The 23,796-nt window shown below is 40.7% G+C and overlaps 1 long non-coding RNA gene across 1 annotated transcript; it reads right to left on the reverse strand.

Annotated features, from left to right (window-relative positions):
* Positions 1–6,009: 6,009 nt before the first annotated feature.
* Positions 6,010–8,339, reverse strand: LOC147790247 (uncharacterized). Its single transcript, XR_015422843.1, has 4 exons — positions 7,935–8,339; positions 7,762–7,841; positions 7,106–7,184; positions 6,010–6,207 (listed from the first exon to the last, which is right to left on the reverse strand). It is a non-coding gene; the product is annotated as an uncharacterized LOC147790247 (long non-coding RNA).
* Positions 8,340–23,796: the final 15,457 nt, after the last annotated feature.

The raw sequence follows: 23,796 nt of genomic DNA on the forward strand, positions 1-23,796 counted from the left end.
ATGTAAGGCTATTAGTGGGATAGGTTCCGGAGTTCTTTCTCTTTTTTCTTATTCTTTGATAAAGGTAAAGTCGAATTAATCTTGTCTTGCTTCAGTCTTTATTTACAGTTCAATCAGGGACAAGTGAAGAAGCCAACTCGACCATAAAGAATACGTTCAGGAGTGAGACCTACAGTTGAGTAAATGAAGACGCGGCTTTCCCTTGTTTACTGTTCAAGAATAACTCACAAGAAGAAGAATTAAGGATCTTGATCAGAGTCAAATAGTTCAACCCTTGGTTACAGGCAGGAGAGTCAAAGAGTGAAAGACAAGAAAGGATCAAGATCAGTGAAATCAGGGACAAGTGATTGAGTTCTGTTCGTAACGTAAACTCTCATGAATAAGGAGTCGTTACAGTTCGTTCAATCAAAGAGCTACTTCACCTATTTGTTCAAGAAGCTCGAGACAAATACAATACATTCTGACTGACTCTCATCTTCTTCTCATCCAGCCTATTTATCGAGTTCAATAATCACCCTCCTCTTTATCTCGTTTAATCAGTCAAAGGTTCAGGATCATTCTTGAAAAACTCTTTGATCCTCGGGTTAAGATCTTCGTTTTCACAAGGTCATCCCTATACACAAGGTCATCCCTATACACTTGGTACCAATCTTCTAACCCCTCGAGACTTTCTAAGACTGAACTTTGGTTTCCCCTATTCCGGACTAAGGCAATTTCCTGAAATTGATCCATATTAGATTGCCTACATATGCAAGGTTCTTCATCTTTCTTCATCACGTAAGCACACGCAGTTCCACACCCACCCTTTGTCTAATTTCACATCCCTCGTTCTCCCCTCCCGCTCCGGTAATCCTGCCCTCATCTTTTTCGTGGCCGTATGCTCTGAGGCATCTTTTGCTATGAGTCCTGCATGAAAAGGGTCTCCACTCTCCTCGGGGGATTCCTTGACTACCATAATAGCGAGACTATAAAGAAAGGACAGTAAAATAGCGAGACCGAGTGAAGCTACTGAAACTGAATATGCTTTACCGAATGAAAGAGTGAAATCTGGTTCAGGTGAATGAGCAAATCTTTCGTCTTTCTTCGTTTACTGTTCAAGAAAAGAGAACGAATGAATAGAATATGCTTTTGACCTTCTTTACTGTTAAAGAATATAGGTTAATGGGAAGGAGAAAGAATCAATCAATAGGGAGAGGAGCGAAGCAGCTTTACCGACAGATGATTAAGCTTGACCTTCTTCTTGACTTACAGTAAACTCTCATTCATCCTTTGTCTTTGATTGAATGAACGAGTAGGTGTTTGTTGTTTAGTCAGGGAATATCGTATAAGGTGTAGATTCCAGTTCAGGTTCTTTTTGACGCTTTACCGAGGGAAATCCATCTATCTCATTAATAAGGAAAGGAGTCTCCCTGATAGTTGCTTTCGGCTTTCAAAGCGGCTAACTAACTAACTAACTCATTCATTTATTCAAAGACTGTAAACTCTCTTTCCTCTTTAGGCTTTCCAGAGTTTAAGACAGAGTGAAAGAAGTAATAAATAGGGAGTGAACGATCATTCATTGAATATGCTTTCTTTACAGTCGTCTAGTAGTATATATAAGAACAAGAACAGATGGTAATAGATAGGAGGGACAATGGAATTGCTTTACCGAGTGAGTGTTTGAATCTATAGGTGTAGGTGAATGAGCTTTACCTTCTTCCTTCTCATCCTGCCTATTTATCTCAGTTACTCTTCGGTCATATAGGTTCGTGAGTAAGTAGAGTAGAGTAACTCGACTGTCAAGCTGCTAACTCCTTCCTTCCAACCTAGCAAGCAAGAAAGCAAGCAAGGATCAGAGAAAGAATGAATCGTTAGTCTTTCCTTCCTCATTACCTTGTTCAATTAGGGAGAGAGAGTCAAGTCAATTCATTAGTTTACCTCGTCTTTGAGTGTCAACCACTAACCATACTCTTTTTCTTATTGAATAGGGATAGAGGGTTACGAGAAGCTCGACGAGACTGGAGAAGTTTAGCTTTATTTAACCTATTTACCGAGTGAAAGAAATAGTCCATTCATTAGCGTAGAGTTCAAGGATAGCAGTCTCTTAGATTTGAATGTGTATAGCAATATCTAGCCAGCCTTCCGAACAAAGAAGAAGAAGAAGAAATACGAATAGGTTCCATCAGTTTAAATAGGTGAAGCAGCCGGAGTTAAGTTGAAGTAGCAAAGGGAATACAGGGTCAGGTTCTTCAAATAGCTTGACCTTCTTCTTTTCTTACAGTTCAGGGGTTCAGTAGTTAAGTAGAATGAATCTTGAGTTGAGTCTTTGGTTACAGTTCAAGAATAAATAGGGACAAGTGATTGAGTTCAGTTCGTTCAGTTTCATTCATCTTGCTTGAGTCTTTCTGTTGAGTCTTTCAAAGCTGCTAATGAATTCACTATCTCTTATCTTTTTCAAATAGGTAAAGGAGTGAAGGAGAAAGACAGACTGACTACTATTTACTTACCAAGTGAAAGAAGGTGAAGAAGTAATAGTCCAGGAGTTTACAGTTCGTGTTTGAAGGAGAAGGAATAAGGAGTTCAGTTCAGACTCTTCTTTCTTTCATTTGTTTCGTCTAAGGAGAAGAAAGAAGCCGAGGTAGCTCAGGTCATAAAGGGGCAGGTGATTGAGTTCAGTTCTACAACTCTTGCTTGAGTTTTCACTTACAGTGAGAATGAATCTTGCTTGAGTAAGGAGTGTTTACAGTTCAATCCGGGAAGGAAGAAGATCATATCGGTTCGGGAGCTGATCATACAGACAGCCTATTTCCCCTCTTTACTGTTTAAGAATAACTCACAATAACCGCACAGCACAAGGAGTGAAGGATCATTAATGGTGCCGAGGTTCATGAGTTCAGTTCTACAACTCTTTCTTTCTTTCTTCTTTACAGGAGTGAAAGGAGAAGAGACCGGACCATATGTCTTGTTCAGTCTCAGTCATACGGAGTTTAGGCTCGCCCTTCTTTACTGTTCACAAGAGAACGAGGTTACTGTTCCAGAATTAATAGGAAAAGGAGCAACTAAACCAATACAAGAAAATCAGGAAGGAGGAAGGAGCTCACACACTTGACTTTGATTTAAAGAATAAGAGGAGATGGGTGAAGGAATGAATGAATCTTGACTCTACCTTCAATCAAAGAAAGTACAGTATAAGTTCGGTTATGGTTCCGTCATTCATTTACTTAGTCTACTGTAAAGAAAGAAAGCAACTAATTAATCTTTAGTTGTTACAGTCTGAACTTAATTAATAAGCAGCAGAAAGAGAAGTAAGTAGTTGTTCATCAGTTTACTGTTTAAGAAGGGAGGGGATGGAAGGAGTTGTTCTGTCTCATTCTTTCTTTAATGGTTAGTTAGTCTTTGTTTCAATGAAGTAATAGCAACGAGTATAAGGTCCGAGAAGAAATGCTTTCTATTCTTCAATCTCAATCAAGTAATAATATTGGTTCAGGCTCAGTAGTGAAGGGTTGTTGTTCAGTCAGTCTTTCAAAGACAGTAAACTCTCTGGCTGACTAGCTTGCTTTAGTCTTTCCTTTCAGTATCAGTATCAATAGTTTACCTACTTCTTCCCTCCGTCCGTAAACTATTCTTTCTATTTACCTATTGAGTATAAGAATAAAGGGAATGAATTAATTGTTCTTTAGTCTACCTGCCTCCTTCTTTCTTCTTGTCTTGCTTGAGGAATAAGTAGTTAAGTTCGTAAACTAACACCTATTACATTTACAGAGTCAGGGAAAAGGTGAATGAAGCTTTAGTCTGTCTCCCTTCTTTCACAAAGACTGTAAAGAAAGCATAGGGCAAGTATTTCATATGCAAGTTAATTTAATTAATGAGAAAGAGAAGAAAGGATAGATAGATAGCTGCTTGTAACCCTCTTTCCTTTTATTCAAAGATAGTAAGAGTAAGTAAGACAGTAAACTCTTTGGCTTTCGATAGTCTTTACTTGTTCTTTAGGTTTAAGGTAAGGAATCAGATAATGAATCTTTAGTCAGTCTTTCCTTTCTTGTTCAATATACTAAAAAGGTAACAAACAAGATACATACTCATAGGGTAACAATATACTCTTCTGGTAACAAACAAGATACAATACATACTCCTAGGGTAACAATATACTAGAAAGGTAACCATATACTCCTAAGGTAATAGAATAGACGACAGAGTATTAAGGTTCCAGCATTGGAGGAATAAATATAGCTTTCGAATTGAATGAGTGAAGTTAGGTAAGAGCTTTCGGAATGAAGTAGCTCGTGAGGGAGTGCCTTGTTGCAGTTACCCTTGTTGTAGTTGTATAGAGGTGGGCAGGAGGAGCGGAGTAGTCTTCTTTCTTTCTTGACTTTGTTCTTGTTCAATCAGGAGAGATAGTCAGTCTCTTTCTTGGCAAGTCTGATTAATCCTTCTTTGCTTTCCTTTTCTACTGTAAAGATTCAGAGAATAAGCAAAAGATAGGTTGGTTACGACGGCTAACTAGGAATCCGAGCGAGGACACTTCCTGATAGTGGTTCCAGGTCAAGTGAAGGAGTTAAGGGGAATGAGAAGAGGAGTAGAGTCTTTACTTGTGAAAGAATAGGATCATGAATGAGCTTAGCGTTACTTTCTCTTCAGTGTAAGTAGAAAGAACCCATGAGAGCTTCCTGTAGAGCCGACAGATTGAATAAGAACACAAATACGGGCCTTTCCTTGTTTGAGACCTACAGACTGCTTTCTCGTGTTCTCGAATAGCTAAACCACCGTTGACGAGGTTCCACTAATAGAGGTTAAGTAGTTCATGAGCTTAACCCTCTTCTTCTCTTACAGTTCAAGAAGGGACAAAGGGAAGGGACAAAGGAAAGAGGTGTTTGTTGAGTCTAATCATTCAGTCTTAGTTTACGTACTCTTCAGTCTTGAAAGCGGAAAGAAGTCAAGAAGTCAGCCACATTCTCTATCAATCCTTTCTTTTACCGACAAGTGATTCAAAAGAGACCAGAGAGACAGTAGTTAGTTAAGTCCTACATCTATGATGAAGAAACTAGGTTACGGAAAGACAGACGGTGTAAGGAAGTAGTTCATTAAGGAGACAGACAAAACCAAAGCTAAGGGACGAAGCGACCAATTAGATCAAGAAGAAAGAATAACCAATACCAAGCGTTAAGGAAGGAATCAATCCTTTGATAGTTAAAGCTAAAGTAAAGCAAGCACCAAAGAATGAATACTAATTCAATCAACAAGTTACGGAGAAGGGGAAAGAGTTAGTGAGCAGGGAAAAGAAAGAGTGAACGCACGCATCTTGTCTTGCTTAAGCTTTTCTTCTGAGTCTTGAAACAAACAAACCAACCAAACCCAAACACTATTGGTTTTGACAAAAAAGACTGGAACAAGAGCTTGAAAGAGAGGCTGACAGTTCACTCTAATTCAGCAATATTTTAGTCTTTTTTCAATCAAGTTTTAATCAAGAAATAGAGTAAGTGGTCCGGGAAGATATATCAATATTGTTTTGTTGTATTTCTATTTGTTCTGTGTACGTCAGATTAGCTTTACCTTGTTTGTCTGTAAAGAATGTTGTTGTTTGTCTGGACGTCAGGTAAGCTTTACTGATATGGAAATCAACCCAAGGGAAAGTATGGAACGGATTACCTTGATGATCAAGATCAAGAGTAAAGAAAACTCGTTTTTAAACTCGTGATTCGAATCACTCCACAAGAGGTTTGATCAATACCACTTGAATGACTCTACATGCAAGTTCTAAACACAAGAATTTGCAAAGAAAGTTTAGCTCTCAACAAAGCTAAAATAGAAATTCTATTCTCAATTCCAAAATCTGATGTCTAATCAAAGAAAAGAAGGCTTTATATAGCCTTTACAAACCTTAACCTATGTGATACATAACTCCAAAATTAAATGGGCTAGTAAATGAGAAATTGTCACGACCCGATTTTCGAGGCTTCGAAAATCAGGCCGTGAACCAAAAGACGAAATCGAAAACAAACAAAAGGAAAATAAAAGAAAAGAAAACCAAAGTAAAAATATAAAAACACTTTGAATTAAAACAAAAGAGAGAAATTTTGTTTGTTAATTATTACAAAAGAAATTGCAAATATAAAATGAAATACAAAAGACTCTAAAAGACCGAAAAGGGACTGACGCTCCGGAACGACCCCCTCTGTGACTGTACAACTCTCAAACGCTCCTCTACCTCGACCAGCAGCCAGTGAACACCTGAGAAAAATAAATGAGAACGGGATGAGTATAAAAATAAATGAGAACAGAACTCCCACGGTTTTCTAATTCGGTTCTAGGACATCGGGTTCTAACCTTAGTCTCTTGGGGCTTGCCCCTTGGGTTTCACCGGTTCATCGTCCTTTCATTAGTCACCTAGAGGTTCCTTATGCCAAGCTAATATGGTCGGTATCTCTCTATGAGACGCTACCTCTACATGGCTATCTAGAACTACATGGTACCTAGCCTAGGGGTGTGCTGAATACCCCTACGCCCATATAGTCCTCCTATGGGGGGCGCGACCCAACCCGTTCCCATGCAGCTAAGGACTGATCAGGGACCCTTGGTCCTCCCACGAAGCTATAGATACCGTTCTCACGCTAGCAATCTGTGAACCCTCCTAGGTACTTTCTTGTCGTGGTAAACCGCTAAGTTTCTAGGGTAAAATTAAGTCTGTCCAGAGCGACATATCGCTCATAACAGAAATTCCCTAATCTTATCATAGAAATGGGCCATAGCAATGAACAGAGGGTGCATGCAATCTTCTTCTAACATCATAGTATGTAATTCATGCAAACTAGGCATACCGGCTCAACGGGGCGATGACCTCCATCAAGCACCCAGAGCACGAAGTTCGCGCTCAATGGGACAAATTCGTCCATCAAGCACCCGAAACCCGGCATACACAACTCTAACATAAATTAAACGCACGCATACGTACAACGGAAGCTTAAGGCATACAAGCAACACTCAGAAAATTCACCCAACACATCATAACAATCCATCTAATTAAGCTCATTCATGGAGAGCTAATTCAAGGCAAAATTACTAACATGCATACATACAATCCAAGCGAACCCTACAAGTATTTCTTCCTAAATACCGGGTGGTGACTTACCTGGTTGACGCGTGCCCTCTCGCTAGCGTTTCTTTGCCCGTGAGGTGTCCAAAAATACTGATTTCTCTAAATTAAGTCCCTATCCACGTAAAAACAGTATTAGAACTGGAGCCGGGACAAAAATCGAGAAAACAGAAAACAACCGGGCCAAATTGGCCGTTCCACGCGCGCTCACGCGCCCAGCAGCACGCTGGAAGTGGTGGCCACGCGCGCGGGAAGGCGCCAGCCGCAGGCTGCACGCGCGCCCAATTCTGCACAGTCGCGGGTTGGCCGGCCCGGCCCGGTCCGGTCGGCTCGGCTCGCGTTGCGATTCGGCCCGGCTTGTAGGCGACACGTGTCGACGCCTCGCTGGAGCTGCGTTGCTCCAGCCGGTGGTCGACGCGTGTCCGGTGCCTGTCGCCGCCCTCCGCCGCTCGCCGGCCGTTTTTTTTTTTTTTTTTTTTCTCTTCTTCTTCTTCTTCTTCTTCTCTGTCCTCTGAAAACTGAAACCCAGTCGGTTTTGTTTTTCCGATTTTCATATCTTTCGATCCGTAGATCGGATCAATATGATTCCTTCGGCAACGTTCTAGATCGTGTTACAGGCTACGTCCTAGTATTCTTTTTATAATTTTTTTCTTGACTATCGGAGGATTTAAGAACGCCGGAAGTTCGCTCACCATTCTCGGATGACCCTCGGATCTCCGCCTTTGGGTTGAGGTCTCGGCCAAACTTCTTCACAGATTTTGAGCGTAATCCTCTGTAGATTAACATACTCAAATTTCAGGCTCTAACTCTTACTGTATCTCACAGATCTAAAGCAATTTCGAGAATCTGGATTCAAGAACTTTACCTTTAGATTTTTCCTCGTTTCTGGATGGTTTTGGACGATCTAAAAGTTAAGAATGTTCTTCTCTAAGTTCTGTGAAGATTTCATGAAGGCTCGGCCGGAACCGGACTCCTCGTGGCCGGAGCGGCGGTTACCTCCCTCTCTCTCTAGAACTTTCCTTCTCCCTCTATAATTTTCTCTCTCACTATTTACATTCTTTTCTTTCCGCCCTTTCTCCTTCTCTTCCTTTTCCCCTTTATTTTTTCTTTTTCTCTTTTATTCGTATGTTACTAAAAAGGAGGTATAATGACCAAATTACCCTCCAGGGATTTACCTTGACCATCCTTTTAGTTTTCTATCATTTTTCTTTTATATTTTTCTTAAGTTCTTTTATTCCTCATCATTTTTCTCTTCCGTCTCATCTCGGATTTTGGTCTTTAAGACCTTCAATAAAATTGAGAGAGATCGACTTTTAAGGTAAACTTAGATTTTAAACTTTCAATTGAGGCTCGGGTATTACAGAAATACCCATAACCTCCATATTAAAATGGCTGGTTAATGGTGGAATATAGTAACCTATGTGGGTTACAATATAACCTTAACTCCTATATTTAAAACTAGCTTAAATATGAAAACAAATGGTTAAACTATAATTAAATAATGCAAATAATAAAATGTGCTTATTAGTCATCCTTGGACTATTGATAAATTCAGCGGAGTTCATTAAATGCAACTTAAAGTGCATTTAATTCATCTCTGTCTTGAAGCTCAACTTTGCATAACATATAAGGGAGGTCACCAACGTCTTCTAGAATTTCCTTTGATGAGCTCACCATAGCTTGAATATAACTGTATAAGGTTTGTTGTAGCTTCTTGGCTCTCGTCCTTGTAATTGGACCTTGAGGTATGGAAATTCCTTGGTCGTTGTTCATATCATTTACCTTCCTCCTCTTTAATGTAAATGTTGTTGTTAGAGTTAGAGTTAGAGAGAGTTAGAAGTTAGAGTTAGAGTTAGACGTTAGGGGAGTAGCTTTACCTTCCTCCTCCGTAATGTAAATTGTTCTTGTTGTTGTTGTTGTTGTTGTTGTTAGACGTCATGTTAGGGGAGTAGCTTTTCCTTCCTTTAATGTAAATGTAGTTGTAGTTGTTGTCTTCGTCAGGGGAGTAGCTTTACCTTCCTTTCTGTAATGTAAATAGTTCTTGTTGTTCGTCACGTCAGGTAAGCTTTACCCTCTTTCCTGTAATGTAATAATCTTGTTGTTCATCACGTTAGATTACTTAACCTTCCTTTAATGGAAATGTAGTTGTCTTGCTCATGACTAGGGGTAAGCTTTACCGCTTCCTGCCTGTAATTCATATTGTGTTGGTGTTGCTTGCCTGATGCTTGCTTTCTTAAGACGTCAGGTAAGCTTTACCCCCTTCTTCCCGTATGTAATGAATGCTGTTAGCTTGCTTCCTACAGAAGTGACTTAGAAGAGAAGACTTTCACTTCCCTCTTTCTCCTAGAATGTAATAATATCTTGTTGTTCCTGTTGTTCCTGTTGTTCCTGCTATTGTGTGTGCTCTAGAAGTGAATGAGCTTGATCTTTACCTTCTTTCCTGGAATGTAATAATCTTATCTGGTTGTTCTTGTCTTGCTTGCTCTTCCGTTCCTTAGAGGAGAGGACTTGACCTTTCCGTAATGTAACTGTGTTGTTCTCTTTAGAGGAGAGGACTTGACCTTTCTGTAATGTAACTGTTGTTCTCGTCTTCCTCAGGTTAAGTCAGGTTACTTAAAGGATTGCAAGGAAGGAAATCCAGTAGGAACTAACATACAGAGAAGAAGTACAGTAGTAACATACAGAGAGGAAGTACAGTAGTAACATACATACATACAGAGTTCAAGCAGTAGAGAGTTGGAAGTACAGTAGTAACATACATACAGAGGTTCACGTCAGGGAATGAATCAATAGAGTTTAATCAGTACACAGAAAGGGCAGTAGGGAAAGGGAAGAAGTCGAAGTAGTGCAGTAGTAAGTTCTTCCAGTAGAGAGAGAGAGAGCAGTAGTAAGTTCTTCCAGTAGAGCAGTAGTAAGGTCTTCCAGTAGAGCCAAGTAGGAAGTGAAAGTATAGGCAGTAGTTCTTACAGTAGAGCCAGTAGTCAGTTCTTACAGGGCAGTAGTAAGTCTAAGAGTTGGAAGTGAAGTTCAGTAGCTAGTTTTATGGCTTGACTTGTTCCTTCCAACCAAGTAAGCAAAAGAAAGAGAGGAGAAGTGCCTTCAGTAGTTCAGGATCAGAAACAGGAGTAGGTTAGGATCAGAAACAGTACTAGGTCAGGAGCATAACACAGTAGGAGTGAAACAGTGAGACCAAAGGGAGAGGAGTGAGGGATCAGAAAGTAGTTGACCATCAGAAAGAGTAGGAGTTCAACAGCTCGACCAAAGGGAGAGGAGTTCAACTGTGAGACCCGTAGGGCGAAGGAGTGAAACAGTGAGACCAAAGGGAGAGGAGTGAGGGATCAGCAAAGTAGTGACGGAGCATAAAGGAGTGACAGATCATGTAGTAGTTTAGTTTAGGATCATAAAGTGAGGCTCACAAGCGTAAAGAAAAGAAGCTGCTTTACACCTACTGAAATCAGGAGAATGAATCTTATACCGAATACCCTCTTTAGTCTAAGGAAGAAGTAGTTAAGGATTCACACTTCGGAAAGAAGAAAGAGTTCGACAGACAGACAGGTTACAGAGCAAGCAAAGACTCAGACAAAGACAACTAACTACCTTTTACTTACTTCCTTCAATCAGGAGAGGAGCAGAAGGACATAGTCCAACCAATGTAATTTAATTACTTCAATCAGTTTCACGAGCCAGCTGACAGATAGAGGTAAAGGGGAAAGAATCAATACTACTCACTAATACTACTTCACGAGTGAAAGAAACATTATATGAATTAGGAGTTTACCAAGACAGTATCAGAATTAGGAATAAGAGTTTACCAGTAGAGTATCAGAATTAGGAATACGAGTTACAGTTAAAGAAGGGAATAGGAGTTTACCAGTAGAGTAGAATAATTAGGAGTCTTTTACCAGTAGATAGAGTAGAAGTGAAGTAAAGGACTGCAGTTTAGCAGTAGAGTATAAGAATTAATTAGGAGAGGAGTAGTAGGAGTTTAGCAGTAGAGTATTAGTTCAGTAAAGGACTCCTGTTTAGCAGTAGAGTAGAGTATAAGAATTAAGAGTAGGAGTAGGAAGCAGTAGAGTATAAGAATTAGCAGGAGGAGTAGGAGTTTAGCGAGTATAAGTTCAGTAAAGGACAGCAGTTTAACAGTAGAGTAGAGGTAGAGTAGAATAATTAGGAATTAGGAGTTTAGGACAGAGGAGGGAGCCCAGACTCAAACAGAGTTTACAGTTCAAGAGTTAATTCATTAGCAGCAGCTTTCTTTATCAATAGAATAGGTTACGGGCGAGGAGCTTATTCTCAGCTTAGTTACATAACATACAAACAAGGTGAAGTAAATAAAAGAGTTCCTTACAGCAGGCAGTCTCATTATATTAACATTTAGCCTCAAATACCAGTAAAGAAAGTCAGGAGAAAGACTAACTCTCAACAATACACTTTACAAAGAATAACAAACTAGAAATAAACAGACAGACAGAGACCGTAAACTTAGTTAGTTCAACCCTTCAGTCTGTCAGTCCATTAATTAGCTACTTTAGCAGTCAGGCAAAGAGTGAAAGCAAGAAAGGAGAAAGAGAAAGATCCGTTACAGTATAGGTCAGCTAATAGAATACTATAAGTATAGGTAAGCTAATAGAATAGACTCAGTATCAGAAAGCTTAGAGAATAGAATAAGTATCAGAAAGCTAATAGAATAGAGTAAGTATCAGAAAGCTAATAGAATAGAATAAGTATTACAAAGAAGGAAGAATGGGGAAGTAGTAAAGAAGGAGTGAATTCAATCAGGTGTTCCGACCTTGTTGGAGAGGTTAAGGAGCAAAGAGACTGACTGATAGTTTACGATGTGAGGGAAAGGAAGGAGTCTTTCCTTTCAGTTTCAGGATCAAGAACAGAGAAAGAAGGTTCAGGTTCTTCAAATAGCCCTTTATCCAGGGAAATGACAGGCAGAGGTTCATGAGTTTACTGTTCAATCCGGTAATACTGTATAAGATCAAGGTTCGTTCCGGGTCAGGTAATATCCATCGGTTCAGGAAGTAGCTCAGCGAATATCTTCTTCCTTCATTCTCTTCTTCTTCTTTAATATAAGATTGAATTCATTTACTAGATGGGAAAGTCAAGGTTATATCGTATAAGGAGCTCAGCTACCTTGTTTACTGCTCTTCAAGTGATTGAGTTCCAATTTCTTCTTGTTTCGTCTTTCCTTTTAGTTACTCGACTGTAAAAGAGAAGAAAGTAGCTCAAGTCATAGAATCCATAGGTGTAGGCCAGAGTTCACTCTCATTAAGGATCAAGATCCGTTCAAGAGGGTTCGAAGAAAGGTTCTTCCTGACGCTTTACCGAGTCAGAATAGTCCTGGGTCGAAGACATGAAACCGAGAAAAGGGAGGAGAGGGTTGAGGTTTCGGTCTTGACTTCCTATTCCTCTTCTGTCGTTCATGGACTCTACCTTCATATGCTGTTCCCCTGTAAAGAAGGATAGGTTCAAGTTCAGTAGAAAGAATATGTATGTATGCTTTTCCGCCTTCAATCAGGTTCGTTCAGTAGGTCATGAGAAGGAATCTTTCGTCTTTGTTTAGAGCTCGGGGAATATCGGTTCAGGATCAAGATCAGATCAAGAGGTGGTTGGATAGGACAGAAGTAAGTAACCTATTTACCTCGTGAAAGAAGCTCGAGACAAATACATGATGACTGACTCTCTTACTTATTCTTTGTATAGGGAAGTTTACCGAGTTCAATCAATGAGCTACTTCATATGCTTTTGCTTTACCTTGTCTTTGAAGGAATAAATAGTAGTAGGGACAGACAAGTGAGTGAGCTTGACCCAGTTCAATCTGGGAGTTCAGTCTCTCCCATTCATCTTCAGTCTTTGGTTACAGTTCGTCAAGTGATTGAGTTCAGGATAATGCATGAATAAGAAATAGGAGTAAGTAGCGAGAGTAGAAAGATTAGTTAAAGAAAAGAATCCATAGATAGGTTCAGAGAGTCAATTCATTGAATACCCTTTACCGAGAGTTACATCAGGGGATAAAACAAAGTCAAGCTAGCAAGCACAGCAATGAGACAGACAAACCAGACCAATAGGAAGGAGAAGGAAAGGACATTCTCAGCCAGTCTCCTTACCTTGCTTGGATGGAAAGATAGAGTGAAAGAGAAGAAAAAGGAAAGAAAAGGATTGAATATACGAGTTCAGGCAATGCGTGAAACCGACAGGTCAAGCAGTTTACAGAGTGAAATCAGGTTCAGTAGTTAAGATGATATCATATCGGGTCAGGGGCAGGGGTTCCCTTTCGTCTTGACTTACGACAATGAACAGACCTACAAGAAATAGGAGAATTAGTCTTTCTTACAGGACAGGCAGGAGAGTGAAAGAAAGGAGGAAAGAACCAAAGACCTATTACCGATTACCGAGAGAGAGAAAGAGTGAAATCAGGCAGAGGTGAACAAGAACTTCCTCAGTCAGAATAACTCACACTAACAAAACAAGGGGTTAGTCTAATTCATCCTTCTTGCTTGCTTTCGTCTTTACAGGAGAGTTCAAGGATAAAGAAGAGAAGTTCCAAATAGAATAGGTTACAGAGTTTAGGAGGAGGCTCATGAGCTTGACCTTTGCCAGCAGCTTCACCTAGTTAAAGAGAGAGTGAAATCAGTCTATCTAATTCATCCTTGGTACAGGAGGGAGAGTAAAAGAGTCTTTGAAGTCCAATGCAGGGTTACTCTCATCTGATCTTCTTTATCTATCTGGGCTAATATAATAACTGACTTAAACATAGTGTTGTGAGACCAATACAATAAGGGAATCTCAGCCAGCAGCTTTACCTAGTGAAAGAGTGAAATCCAATCCGGTTCATGAGTTTACAGTTCAAGAAAAGAAAAGAAATGAATTGAATCAGTCAAAAGTTCAGTTCAGACAGGAGAAAAGAAAGAATCCATACATAGGCATAGGGTCAAGAAAAGAGAGCTACTTCATATGCTTTACCTAGTGTGAAAGGAAAGAGTGAAAGAAAGGATTCCGCATCTTGTTCAGTTGAGTCTTGAGTTGAGTCTTAGTTTACTGTGAAGGTAGAGGAACGAAGTGCGAGACCGGAAGAGAGAGTCAATTCACAATCACTGAATGAAGAGAATATAGTCAAAGAAAGGGGAAGAACTTCCTGAGACTGAAACTTAATGCTTGTGAAACCCATACATAGGCTTAGAGCTCACTGAACACCAACATCATTGTAAGCTGACTTCGAGCTTGAGGGAGAGGAGAGAATATGACAGACAGTAAAGGAGAGTCCAGTCATTAGCATCTTTACCCAGTAAAAGAAAAGAGATAGTGAAACCGGGGAACCTTGACATAACAGTAAATGAATTAGACCTATTTACCTCGTGAAAGAAGAAAAGAGAAATGCAAGATGGATAAGAAGTAAGCGAACGAACAATTCTTCTGGGGTAGTTCATAGGGTTACTCAAATCTGATTCATTTCTTTGCCGGGAGCGAAGCCCAGGTTCAGGAGAGACATTAATAGGAGCCAAGCCGAGTTGGGAGAGTCCCGCTCATCATTTCGGTTTACATGCTTGAAGAAGTGAGACCGATAGCTGCTTTTAGCTCTTTCATATGGGGTGAGACTAGATAGAAAGGTGTGAAAGAGAATGAATAAGGAGTTTGAGTGTTTACAGTGAGTGAAAGAAAAGAGAAAGAAAGACAAGTAGCGAAGCCAGCCCCTTTACCCTTCAATCAGTCAAAGGAGAAAGAATCCTGAGTATTGATCTTTTACCGGCTCTAACTGTAAAAGGGAAGGCAAGTAAGTAGTAGTCGAAATGTTGAAGAGGTGAATGAGAATATTCATCTTTCATTTTCTTCCTCCCGTATAGGTTCTTCTCATGCAGCTCCTTTTCTTATTCCTATTTATTTACTGTAAACTCAGATAGTCAAAGAAAGGGTGTCGGTTCAGTCTTTGGTTACAGTGAAAGAAGAATGAAAGAAGAAATAGGTGAAGGAGAAAGAATAACTCACAATCACAATAACAGATGGTAATACATACCATACCGTCAAAGAAAAGGAGACTTAAGAAATACGGGGCAGGAAGAAGACGAGTTGGAGAGGCTCCGGAGCTCAGCTGCTTTACCTCGTTCCATCAAACAAAGACCCATTCTATTTACTCTACCTCTTACCTAGTTCAAGAAGTAATAATAGTCCCGCCAGGCAATGGAGAATTGAAGCTGCTTTACTGAGTGAAAGGAAAGAAGAAATAGTCAAAGAAAGGGGAAGTAGTGAAAGAAGGAGAGAATATGCGAGTGAAAGAACTGACTTACACTTAGTCCTTGCTTTACCAAGTCAAAGAATAGTTAATAGTTCCACCCCAGTTCAATCTGGTTCAGGAAAGAACCGAGAACCAATGAGACCGGATAGGTCAAGGTGAGTGAAGGAGCGAAAGCAACTCGACCAAGAGGGAGAAGAGCAAAAGCTGTGAGACAAAATAAAGCGAAGGCAATGGAATTGTGAGACCGAGTTTACGAGGTGAACGAACGAAGGCAACTCGACCAAGAGGGAGAGGTGACGGAATTGTGAGACCGAGTTGTAGAGGCGAATAAGCGAAGCAGCTTGACCGACAGGGAAAGGAGTTCAATCCAATCTGGTGCAGGAGTTTACTGTTCCAGAATCAATAGAATAGGTGAAAGAAGGGAGAGAATGCATCGATAGTCTTGCTCGGCGAGCTACTTACTCCCTCTTCTCGTAACCCACCTATTATTCAGTCAGTCAAAGAAAGAGAACGACAAAGAAGGTCAGGTAATTGAGTAGAGTCAAAGAAAGGAGAAGGTTTGCGGTTGAGTCTTTTCAGTTGAAGGAGAAAGAGCAGCAGTTCTCGAATCAATAGGTTCCCCGCCCGGAGTGAAGGGACAGGTGCAGGAGTGAAAGGAATAGAGACTCAGGCTCAGACAGGAGAAAGAAGAAATAGGTTACAGGTTACATTACATCTGGTTCAGTAGTTCAGGAAATAGAATTGCTTTACCAAGTTCCATTAGGAAAAGAAAGTTGAATGAGTAAGTAGCTGCGAGAAAGATCAGTGTTTGAATAAGAAGGAGCAAACAGACTGATAGTTTACGAGGTTCAGTAGTGATTGAGAATGCATCTTGAGTTTCGGCAAAGGATCCACCAGTAAGATCAGTTAAAGAATCGGTTCAGGCAATGAAATTGTGAAACCAAGTTGTAGAGGTGAAGGAGTGAAGCAGAGGTTCCGGTTTTCAGTTTCCTTCTTCGTCTTGACTTCCTAATTACAGAGTGAAAGAATACAGAGGAGCGAAGCAAACTGATAGTTGTAGAGTGAGGGGAATGAGGGAATCCCCGCACCCCAGCTTTACCGAGACTTGAAAGTAAATAAAGTAGTCCATCCAGTTAGTTAGATTTGAATGAATGTGTATAGCAGCATCTAGCCTTACGAAAGGAGAAAGAGAACAGACAGACCTTGTTTACAGTTCAAGAAGAATAGCCCTACCTAGTGAAAGAAAGAAGGAAGAAGACTACCTACCTTGTTTACAATTCAAGAATAGTTCCACCTCAACCCCTAGTGACAGAATCAGAGAATGAAAGCAAAAGACAAAGAAAAGAGACAGACCCATAAGCATAGGAAAAGGAAGAAAGAAGACAAAGACAAAGTGAAAGAAGGTGAAGGATTATTCTCTTCTCAGCCGGAGCCCTATTTACTCAGGGGCATGAAGGAGTCTTAAACCAAAGCTAAGGAGCGAAGCAACCGAGTTTACAGTTAGACCAATAGAATAGGTGAAGGAGGGAGAGAAGCCCATTTACCGAGTTCCATAAATAAGGCAAGGGAACAGAGGAAAAGAAGAAAGAAGAATCGGCCAGCCAGGAGAAGAAAATGGCCCTCAAAATAGGGAGAGGATAAAATAGTTCGTCTCATGAATCTTGAGGAGAAGAGAAAGAAGGAAGAGAGAGGATTTACTGACAGTGAACGATCATTAATCTTGAGGATTAGAGAAAGAGAAAGAAGGAATCTTGAGTCTTTCCTTACAGTTCACTCTCATTGATTCTTCGATAGTCTTTCCTGGCAGTGAACGATGACGAATCTTGAGTCTTTCGTCTTGACTGACTGTTTCGTCTTTCCTTCCAGTTCACTCTCATTCATCGATAGTGTCGTCTCCCTTCTCTTTCCCTTCTTTCTTGAACTGTAAAGTCTAATTAAATTCTTCTTTCGTTTCGTCTTGACTGACTGTTGAGTCGAATTCATCTTGTTTTCGCTTTCGTCTTTCCTTCCAGTTCACTCTCAGTCATAAATAGTCTTTACTGTTGAAATAGGGTAAAGATACACTTTGATCCCTAAAAATAGACAGAAGATAGACTTTTATCCCTCAAAATAGGGTAAAGATACACTTTTGAATCAAAAAAATCAGGGAGAGATAGAATGAATTTCTTGTTGGTCTTTACAGGAGAATGAATCGGAAAGGTGCGAAGCTGCTCGCCGAGTTTACCTCCTTCAATAAGGGAAGGGAATAAAGGTTCAGGTTTTCTCTTTCGGATTTACTGACAGTTCACTCTCATGAATAAGGAGTTGAGGATTAACTGACAGTTCCAGAGAATGCATCTTTCTTCTTTCCTTCCAGTTCACTCTTATTCATCGATAGTCTTTACTGTTCAGGGAGAGTCAATTCATGCTTTACCTCGTTCAAGAAGCTCGAGACAAATACATGATGACTGACTCTCTGACTTATTCTTTTCTTTCCTGTAAAGGTTGTTTTCGGTTTCTTCTTCTTTTCTTCCTTTCTTTCTTTGAAACATCCCCATCCCATTCCAGCGGCAAATCAAGTCAAGGGACCATAGGCGAATAGGGAAGAGACTTTCCGAACCCGCAGAATCACAGCAACAGTAAGACTGAACGAAGTGAGTTACCAATTTCTATAGAGCTGGGGCATAAACCAAAGAGGAGTCAGGGTATCAGCAGCTCATTCAAGCTGGCATTTTGTACTCTCCATCCCTAATTGTATACAAGAGATCATCTCAACCTTATAAAGTATACATATTCACCGATAGGCAAGGATCCGAAAGGAGTCAGGCTCAGATGGTATCACCTTTTACCGAACAGAGGTCTCGTAGCGTAGCGAAACGACTAAGTCTTAATTAGGAGGGATGAGCTTTACATCAAGACCCTAACTTAGATCAATTCCCATACCTACCTAAATCTACTTCCCAAGAGCGATAACAGCCCGAATCTAATGGGTTTGACAAACAACCAAATGGTTTTGAGCAGAAGCAGATGGAAAAAACAAGGAAAAAGCCAAGAGCTTCTAATGACACTGAAACCTAAAGTCAAGCAAGATAGGGTGTCCGTCATTATTGAAGAGATTAAGCATGGGGAGAGTTGCATAGGATACTACCACTTAAAGAAGTACTCAAACTGTTATCTTATCCCTGTAAAATGTTCCATCCAGAACCACTGCTCTGTAATAACGAGGGTTTCAAGCAAGAATAACTCATCACATTTAAAGAACACACCTTTCTCCTTCCGAATGCGACGAAGCGAGCTAAGTTACCGGGAGAAATCCTCTTCCCTTAGTTTATGCTAATCGATTGAGTAGTCATAGGAGCCGCATTCACCTATGGAGGCTGATTGCTACTGCCCTACCATAAGAGCAATAAGCCAGTCACAGGCAAAGAACCTATAACTTCCGAATCCGAATGCCCAAAAGAAAAGACCTACTGGTCGGCCACTGCTGCCTACGATCCTGTGTGCGGGGTGCTCGCTGATCGGAAACCTTTCCCAAAAAATAAAGAAAGAAAGAAGGGCTTCTCACTGAAGGGCTCTTCAAGGTAAGCAAAGCTTGACTAACCAAATACCGAATAGAAGAAGCAAACAAATTCCCCCACCCAGTGAGGGCACTCTGGTTCGAAAGGGGCCGCTCTAAGGCTAGGATCTTATTTGCTATGTCTTCCTTCCGTGGAGAATTTTCTGCCTAGATCATGTTAGGATCGATACCAGTTGTTAGGATCGCACAACAACGCACACGCTCGATCTAGATGAACACAAAGAGAAGGATAGAGAGAAGTTGCAAGGAGAACTCTGGCTAAAAGGATTTTTATTGATGACTTCAGGCATGTACAACAAGAGAGTACAGAGAATAGAAAAGTACATTTAAGAGCTTTACTGGACGGGATATATATATGGTTCAGTCTACTAAATATAGCTTTACCAGATTTAACCATCTACTATATATAGCTATGTACCATATATAGCTTTACCGGATATAGCCATTGACCAAGCTATAAATACAGGGAGCAGACTCCATAACTCAACAATTCTCCCACTTGGAGACTGATCCTACACCATACCAATTAGAGCTTTGCATAGCTTTAATTTTCCAACATCAACACATTTTGTCAACATGTCTGCTGGATTCTTTGCACCCTCTATCTTCTCCAAACACATATCGCCTTCTTCCACTAACCTGCGAGTGAAATGGTACCGTCTTCTAATGTGTTTTGTTCTTGAATGATAGACTGGGTTTTTCACCAACTGTATGGCACTCTGACTATCTGTATAAAGGATCTTCTTGCACTGCTTCCAGCCTAATTCTTCTAGATAGTCTGTCATCCATATCATCTCCTTTCCAGCTTCAGCTATGGCCACGTACTCAGCTTCAGTAGATGAAAGAGCAACGCATTTCTGAAGCTTAGACATCCAACTCACTGCTGTTCCATCTATAGTGTAGATATACCCAGATGTGCTCTTGCTGGAGTCTACATCTCCACTCAGATCAGCATCCACAAAACCTTGCAGAACTACATTGCCATTGCCATAACAAAGTGTAGTATTGGATGTACCTCTCAGATATCTTAGAAGCCACTTCACAGCTTCCCAATGTTCCTTCCCTGGATTTGCCATGTACTTGCTAACAACTCCCACTGCATGTGTTATGTCAGGTCTAGTGCAGACCATAGCATACATCAAACTCCCAACTGCAGAAGCGTACGGAACTGATGCCATGTGCTCACGTTCCTCAATTGTCTTGGGAGATTGCCCCTTTGACAATTTAATATGATTTGCCAAGGGGGTAGTCCTGGATTTAGCGTTATTCATCTTGAATTTGGACAACACCTTCTCAATGTACTGCTCTTGGGATAGATTTAATGTGCCAGCAGATCTATCTCGAGAAATCCTCATCCCAAGGATCTGCTTCGCTGCACCTAAATCTTTCATCTCAAATACTGAAGACAAGCTTGCCTTCAGGTGGTTTATCTCCCTCATACTTGATCCAGCAATTAGTATATCATCCACATACAGGAGTAGAAACACATAAGAATCAGTGTATTTCTTGAGGTAGCAACACTGATCCTTTTCACTTCTGTGGAAACCACTCTTGCTCATGAAGGAGTCAAACTTCTTGTACCATTGTCTCGGTGCTTGTTTCAGTCCATACAAGCTCTTATTGAGCTTACACACCATGTGCTCCTTGCTTGGAGCTGCAAATCCTTCGGGTTGTTGCATATAGATCTCCTCGTCTAGATCTCCATGTAAAAATGCCGTTTTTACATCCATTTGCTCAAGGTGCAAATTCTCCGATGCAACAATACTCAGTAGAATTCGGATAGTAGTTAATTTCACAACTGGAGAAAAGATCTCAGCATAATCAATGCCTTTTCTTTGTGAATATCCTTTAACTACTAACCGAGCCTTAAACCTCCTTCTGCCATCTGGTTCAACCTTGATTTTGAACACCCATTTGTTCAACAGAGCTCTCTTTCCTGTAGGCAACTCAGTCAGCACCCACGTATTATTCCTTTCAAGTGAGCTCATCTCATCATCCATGGCTTGCTCCCACTTAGTTGAATCTTCCACTTGTAGGGCCTCATCAAAGGACTCTGGTTCTCCTTCGTCAGTCAGCAACAGATAGTGTAATGAGGTTGAATATCTGTCTGGTGCTCTGGTAGTTCTGGATGATCTTCTCAACACCTGTTCAGGTGCAACTTGCTCCACGTCTGGTTCTTCAGCAATAGGATCAGCCACGTCTGGTTCTTCAGCAATAGGATCAGGAGTTTCTTGAGCTTCTGTTGTACCATCACTGTGTGAATTTTCTTGCCACTCAAATTCAACTCCCACTTGCTTCGTAGTCTCAGAGTTTATCTTCTCTCTGTCCTTGTACATGACATTTTCATCAAAGGTCACATCACAGTGTCTTAGGATCTTCATATTTTTCTCATCCCAAAACCTATACCCGAACATGTCAGAGCCATAGCCTATGAAGTAGCATTTCACAGCCTTAGCATCAAGCTTATCTCTCTTCTCTGGATCAACATGAACATATGCAGTACAGCCAAAGGTTCTCAAGTGAGAGTACTTGAGTTCTTTTCCTGTCCATACTTCTTCGGGCAATTTGAACTTCAAGGGTACTGACGGCCCTCTATTAATCAAATATGCTGCTGTGTTCACAGCATTAGCCCAGAATGCCTTTGGCAATCCAGAATGAATCCTCATGCTTCTTGCTCGCTCATTCAAGGTTCTGTTCATCCTTTCTGCAATACCATTTTGTCTTGCCTTACCGGGAATTGTTCTTATTAATCTAATTCCCTCAGCTGCACAAAATGTTATAAACTCTGATTTGTTGTACTCTCCTCCATTGTCAGACCTCAGGCATTTGATCTTCAAGCCGGTCTGATTTTCAACTTCAGCTTTCCACTTCTTGAAGGTGGTAAACACATCTGACTTATGTTTCAGAAAGTAAACCCATACCTTCCTGCTGAAGTCATCGATGAAGGTGACGTAGTACCTTGATCCACCAAGTGATGAAACTGGAGATGGTCCCCAGACGTCTGTATGGACCATTTCCAACCGCACTTTCTTCGGTTCTCTGGCAGCCTTTGTGAAACTAACTCGTTTCTGTTTGCCCATAACGCAGCTCTCACAAAGACCCATATCAACAGATTTTAAGCCTTCTAAAGCTCCTTTCGCAGTGAGCATCTTCATTCCTTTGACGCTCATATGTCCAAGTCTATTGTGCCATAGACTTGAATTGGAAGCACTCTCAGCAGCAGCAGTCATGTTTATACACTCTGCAGTAGTGTATAAGGTTCCAGATTTTGTGCCACGCGCAACAACCATGGCGCCCTTCACAATCTTCCAGGAACTCTTTCCAAACTCTGCTGCATAGCCTGTGCTATCCAACTGACCAATAGAGATCAGGTTCTTCTTGAGACCAGGAATGTATCTGACATCTTGTAATGTCCATTGATTTCCTGCTGGAGTTTGTATGGAGACATCTCCCTTTCCTTCAATCTCCAAGGTTTTATTGTCGGCAAGATACACCTTCCCGAAATTTCCTGATTTGAAATTTCGAAACAATTCCTTACTTGGAGACGAATGGAACGATGCACCTGAATCCAAAATCCAGGATTCAGCTGGGCTATCCACACTAAGGATTAAAACGTCCTCAGCATCTTCTGTTGTGTATATAGAATCATCATCATCTTCAGATTTATGATTCTGCTTCTTCTTTAGCTTTGTACAATCTGTCCGAAAGTGTCCTTTTCCCCCACAGCTCCAACACGTTACGTTGGGTTTGTTTGGAGATTTTCCCCGGTTCTTTGATTTTGAACGCCCATGTTTGTTTGAGCTCTTTGATTTGCTTCTTCCCCTTCGATCAACACTGAGAGCATTGCCTGATGAATCTCCAGTTTCCCGTTTGCGAATACTTTCGCTGAGAACTACATCTCGAATTTCATCAAACTTCAGTTTATCAGATCCTCGGGAACTGCTGATTGCGGCAACAACAGTATCCCATGACTCGGGTAAGGATGACATCAAAATCAACGCTTTAATTTCATCTTCGAAATTAATTTCCACCGAACCCAGTTGACTTATGATCATATTGAATTCATTTATATGATCCGCAACACGTCCACCTTCAGACATCTGTAGATTGAACAATCTACGCATCAAATACACCTTGTTCATAGCCGACGGTTTTTCATACATATTTGACAGCGCCTTCATCAGATCTGACGTTGTCTTCTCCTTGATGATGTTAAACGCCACGTTTCTGGATAGCGTCAACCGGATCATCCCTAAGGCTTGTCGATCCTTGAGCTTCCACTGTTCCGTGGTCATGGTATCCGGCTTCACCCCCAACAGAGGTTCGTGAAGATCTTTCTGGTACAGATAATCTTCAATCTGCATCTTCCAGAAACCGAAATCGGATCCATCGAACTTCTCAATTCCAATCTTTGAACTTTCCATCTTCACAGATCGTGGTGAATTTTGCCTTGGCTCTGATACCAGTTGTTAGGATCGATACCAGTTGTTAGGATCGCACAACAACGCACACGCTCGATCTAGATGAACACAAAGAGAAGGATAGAGAGAAGTTGCAAGGAGAACTCTGGCTAAAAGGATTTTTATTGATGACTTCAGGCATGTACAACAAGAGAGTACAGAGAATAGAAAAGTACATTTAAGAGCTTTACTGGACGGGATATATATATGGTTCAGTCTACTAAATATAGCTTTACCAGATTTAACCATCTACTATATATAGCTATGTACCATATATAGCTTTACCGGATATAGCCATTGACCAAGCTATAAATACAGGGAGCAGACTCCATAACTCAACAGATCACTCGTCGGTTAATCCATTTATGATGAGCTAACTGACTGAACCCTTTCGTCGGGAAAATCATATTGAACAAAGAATACCATACCCGATTCTTTCTTTCTTTCATATTAGCCTCCCCTGCAGCTAAAATGA

Source organism: Cucurbita pepo, chromosome 11 (assembly GCF_057944985.1).
Source record: "Cucurbita pepo subsp. pepo isolate OVF chromosome 11, ASM5794498v1, whole genome shotgun sequence".
Taxonomy (NCBI): Eukaryota; Viridiplantae; Streptophyta; class Magnoliopsida; order Cucurbitales; family Cucurbitaceae; genus Cucurbita; species Cucurbita pepo.